The following is a 6,000-nucleotide window of genomic DNA, read 5'->3' as shown; positions in this document are numbered from 1 at the left end:
GTCCAAAAGTCACTACCCACCAGGTGGCTTAATGAACGGTGGAAATGGCACCTTAATAACCGGCGGCGGCGGCAACATTAACGGAAACTGGGCGGCTAAAGGTGGTAACAGCAGCGGCGATAGGCGGCTTGGGGCGTTGCACTGAAGAGACAACGAAGAGACATGGGGAGAGAAGGTTACGATGGAGGGACTGAGCCCGCTGATGGTCTTCGCCGACGGCTAAATACCACGACATCCCTTGGTGGTTTCCGGCATCTACAATGGAGGAAGAGGTAGCGGCGCCAGAGGTGGAGTAAGTGGGAGTGGCAGCTGAAGGAGAGCATGAGGGTAGTGAAGTCGACGGCTGAGAGAAAATGAGTTAGGGCTAGCGTTTTCTTAACCCTTTATACCCGACTCCATTCAAATGTTTTCCATAATGGCAATAATAGTCCCTCCATGCCCTTTTTTTTATTTAAATGCAATCCACATTTTACCTTTCTAACCCCTCCTTCTAAAATTCTTTACAAATCAACTCTATAGGTTATCATTTAGTCCCTATCCTCCAAAATCTCTTCAATTTGAGTCCTATAATTACCAAGTCGTCCCTGCCCTCATAATTCTTTACGGAACCCATTCGAAACTTACACTTTTAACCCCGACTTCTAAAATTGTGACAATTAGCTCCTCGAGACCATCCTTTGATATATAATTATTTATTTTAGGCTACCAATCGTTCATTAACTTATTTATTTAACTAATAAATAAACGGGTGTTACACCTCTCCCCCGCTTAAATTAGATTTCATCCTCGAAATCACTCCTTACTATTTCTTATATGCCAAACCACTTCTAGTAACATGATCAACGTCTTGGGCACACCCTAGCCTTCCCAGGGTAGCTATGACCAATCTTCGCAAAGCCCTAATATCCTCATGTGAACGAAATCCTCGCAATAGGATCACATCTACTTCATCTGAATCTACTATCTCGAGATGGTCTGATTCCCCAACAGACCACTCATACTGAATCATTATCATTGAATCCAGTCCGTTCATCCCTCAACATGCTACTCAACTTCTAATAGCTTTAGGTTCTCACTATAAAATAGGTTCACAGACCCAATTATCCCTGCAGATCACTTATACTTAGCCAAGGTTCAGCTGATCCCGCTGTGAGTGACTTGTCACTTCACAAATCAACTAGCTATTCTGTCCGTACTTGCAACCTAAAACACAAATACTAATACTGCCCAAACACTGAAACTGCCCGAACACGGAACTGCCAAAAGCAATATACGTTGCTACATAACTGCTTACCAATAGCTATCGAGACCTCCTAGGTCTCAATTTGCTTGCCAATTCTCTAAAATACTGGGTTTACACCTGGCTGCAGAGCCAAAGGACTCACTACTTAGTCGCCTCACATGACTTCTGAATGAAATCCTTCTCTAGAACTAGTTGTCACTAATTTTCATGCCACTGTGACTCTACTACTTTCTGATATGACCAATCGGGTCCATACGTCGAATCCTGTCATCTTCAAATCAAAGGCTGAAAGTGATTGCTACATGACCAATGGTAGCCTTATCTCACATGTCGTGAAGCAGTCTGTTGCTTCTCTGATCTTATAACTGTAGTGGCGCTCCTACAGTCCCATCACTGGCTCAACCAGATCTAATCCATCTGGGTAATTCCGAAACCCAATCTGTGGATTTCCTTATCCTTACTGCTACACCCGAACTGGTGGGTACTACTGTTCCTTCTGCGTCCTAACAATGCGCTCACACTATCTACTAACCTAGTGAATGTTGCGGCTACACCCGCAGTCTCACAACACTCTATCATTATCTGACCGCTAGTCAATGCTACGGCTACCCCCGCAGTCTTACAACACTTTTCATACTATCTGACTACTAGTGAATGCTACGGCTACTCCCGTAGTCTTACAACACTTTCCATACCATCTGACTACTAGTGAATGCTACGGCTACCCCCATAGTCTTACAACACTTTCCATACCATCTGACTACTAGTGAATGTTACGGCTACCCCCGTAGTCTTACAAAACTTTCCATGTCGGGTCGGACACGCACTCGACCTAACACATCATTGAACTAGAGTCCTAACCGGAACTCTGACATTGTTCCCGAAACCTCCTATCATGTGACCCCACTGTATCAGTACCGTACCCATGCCCGTGATCAAAGCGTCACAGTAATCCATGAAATCATCTACACCCTCTTGCAGGGTGAGAATCAGTGCCTCGCACAACTGTTGTCTGAGAGTATTGAAGGTTGCCTGCTATTCAGGCCCTCAACGAAAGGCCACCGACTTCTTGGTCAGTCGGGTCAAAGGAATCGCAATCTCGGAGAAGTCCAATGTAAATCTCTGGTAGTAACCTGCTAGACCCAAGAATCTCTTAATCTCAGATGGAGACCTCGAAATCTCCCAGGACATCATGGCCTTTATCTTGGCTGGATCAACTAGAATACCATTCTGGTTGACCAGGTGCCCAAGAGATTGCACCCCGCGCAACCAGAACTCACATTTTGAGAACTTTATAAAAAGTCTCTCCCCCACTTAGATTCGACTAAGTCTTCACTGTACGCAAGAATTGAAGGATTTCCAATCCTTCTCGCTTTCTAATATCCCACTGATGACAACCTGTGCATGCCAATGCTAGTGTTTAATCACCGATTAAACCTTGAGATCTCACATCCTCGGAAATCTCGATGAGTACTCTTTACATCTGATCCAGTCTGACACCTCAATCCATCTAACATGTTGTCAATTGAAGGTCTCAATCTTCATTCTGGCTGACGAATCCTCGTTCTCATTTCCAATCTTGCAGTACCACTAAACTCTAACCAAACACAGCCCATGCGAAAAAACAATTATCCTGAACATGCGATGACCAACCACTTATGCATCTAACACCCGCGACTGACACTACCCTTTTCATGTCACCAGCTCTGTCCTAGGAACGGTAGTGCCTTGAACTCCAAAGTTCATCTATAGACAATTACCGACCATACCTGAATAATGATAAAACCCCTAAACGCTGACATCACTTTAGAACTATTACTCTAACCCTAACCGAGGATCTTCCCAAACAATAATCCTGCATAGATCTCAACAAAGATCCGGAATGATAACGGTACACACGGAACCCGCTCCGCAAGATGCATCCCTTTGTGGGTTCATCAATGACTTTTCAGCTTGTAGGATGGCATATATGATCCTTGATAACCCAAACACTAGCAGGAAACTGACTCGATATCTAACTTATCCAAACTTACTCATAACTCCAACGCGATTCGTATCCCCAACATCCATATAATAGTGATAGAAAATGACATACCCGCAACATCTGGAGGAATACTAATCACCTTCTGCTGACATGACCAACCCCGCTACCCTGTAGTAGCCTAAACCCTCGGAGCGACAAACTCCCGTGTACACTGTCTTGTACGTGCTGCACTGACTCTGGCCCTGCTGGCCCTTCACCTGATGATCAGAAATCATGGGTCTCTTCCCGACACCCCTACTATATGCACCTGGCACACACCTCTCTTTCCAGGGTGCTCCCAAATCGATCCCGCATCTGCAACTCATGGAAATCATATCCTTCAGGGTCTGACACCTTGTCACCCTCACTAGCTCGCTTGCCAATGGCTAAGCTGCAACAACTGGAACATCCTCTGTCCCCAAACTGGGTCACAAACACTTCCTTGAAACTTCTTAGATTCTCCAAGACTCTCACTGATTCGAGTATGGATCATGTGCTTTCAGTAGTACGAGCCCAATACTACCTTCCACACCTACCCATACTTTCCTCAACAATCCTCCTGGATCCTCCAAGTCACTTCCTCAACTGGTACACCCAAGTCTAACTGAGCCTCGCTACTAACTCACTGAAATATATCCTAGGCTTCCCTTGGTTCCCGAACTCACCCAGTCCTCAGCTGCTGAAAGATTCCCAGTAATGTCAACTAGCTACCTCATGAATATAGCCACATGCAACAGAGATCAGATAATCCTTCAAGTAACAGACTTATCCCTATAACGGTTAGACTCAAACGAGAGCTGCGTAATAGGGTTAAATCTATCACTATGAGATTATCCAGCCTGTGCCACATGTGACTTAGCATATTCACTTAATAGGTAACTCACATTAATAAGAGTCCCACAAAGCACAAAGCAAGCAGCATTCAGGCAATGGAAAATCTAACCATCATATTCCAATCAAATCATTTTATCCTCTAATCAGGAATATGTACATGCAATTGAAAGGCTCATACAATCAGGCATAACCTAAATAGGCTATCCTATCACTGACTGGTCAGTACTAGCATGCAAGTCTACAAGCACATATAATAGGCATATAAGGCATCCTCCTAGATCCATAGCCCTAATCTAGCATGCAGTTCTCATAAGCATATCATATCATCACATCTCATAACATGTATGAATATCTTGGGGAAGACTTACTTGAGCTTGGCTGATTGCACGCATCACACACCTTGTTCTTTTCAAAGTTCTTTTCTCTTTTCAAATTTATTTTATAAAATGATTTTACTTTTGAAAATTTTCATACCAACTCCTTAGTTTGAGTTCAGACACCCCCGAGAGTGTGCCCGAATCCCTCAAACCAAGGCTCTGATACCAACTTGTAACATCCCAAAACTATGAGCCAGAAATTTCATTTTAAATACGTTATTAGAAAACCAACAGTGTAATAAAACATCTGTAATATCATGTCATGTCAAAACCAAGTAGAAATAATCAAAACATGTTATCATAAAACAATATCAGAGTGTAATCCCAAAGATCTCATGTGCGGAAAACCATAGTGTGATGCGATGCGATCGAGCCGGCTCCGTTCCTTTAAAAACGAGTACCTGAAACCAAAACTGTAAACCGTAAGAACGAAGCTTAGTGAGTTTCCCCCATCATACTGCATAGCATACAATCACATAACATACATATACTATCAGGCATATGTAGGTGCCCGACCTACCCCTTCGGTCCTTTCGACCGGATACTGCCTAGCATATCTGGGTGCTGGCCTCCCCTTCGGTCCTCTCGACCGGATACTGCCTAACATATCTGGGTGCAGGCCTCCCCTTCGGTCCTGTCGACCGGATACTACCTAGCATATATGGGTGCTGCCCTCCCCTTCGGTCCTATCGACCGGATACTGCCTAGCATATCTGGGTGTTGGCATCCCCTTCGATCCCATCGACCGGATACTGGAGACTATTTCACCCGACTACTAATACCACATAACATGTATCACATAATCATATTCTATCTAGCATGATTGGGTATGACTACCCCTTTGACCCTGTCGACCGGTGATCTTGGGGACTATCTCCCCAACAGCTACTAGCATATACATATCATACTAGCACATAACATATCAGGTAATAGCAAGCCTAGATGATATCACAAAGACAATCATCTAACATACGACTCCTACTGGTGGGCCGGCATTGTGGCCTTAGACCACCACTACTGGAAGGCAACTTACCTCACACTGCTGAAGTCCCGAAGACACAATCCCATACTTGTTGAAGTCCCGCAGACTTGACCCCAGCTGCTGGCTGACAGATTCCCGAACTGTCAACACCAAAATAACACCCAATTAATAATTGGGTCCCAATACATAACCATAAGTATATTCTTTGGGTAATTACTACATTACCCCTAACTTGGCTTATTCAAGCCCAAGGCCCAATCCATAGGCCCAAAGTTAATTAGAAATCAAAGCCCAACACATGGTCCAATTTTCCAAATTGGGCCTAGGCCTATACATGGTCTCATTCTAAGGCCCAACATCATATAATCATTAAGTTCCAAACTATGTCGCATCTATGGCCCAATTTTCCAAATTGGGCCCAAGCTCCTTACATGGGCCTTACCCTAAGCCCATTAAATTACTCTAGACCATTTTCTTAATCATGGATAGTCCATTTAATAATCCAATCATCAAGGCCCAATAGAAAGGCCAAACAATAAAC

The sequence above is a fragment of the Lactuca sativa genome, chromosome 9, assembly GCF_002870075.4.
Source record: "Lactuca sativa cultivar Salinas chromosome 9, Lsat_Salinas_v11, whole genome shotgun sequence".
In the NCBI taxonomy this organism is placed as follows: Eukaryota; Viridiplantae; Streptophyta; class Magnoliopsida; order Asterales; family Asteraceae; genus Lactuca; species Lactuca sativa.
Note: the sequence above shows the minus strand (reverse complement) of the source record.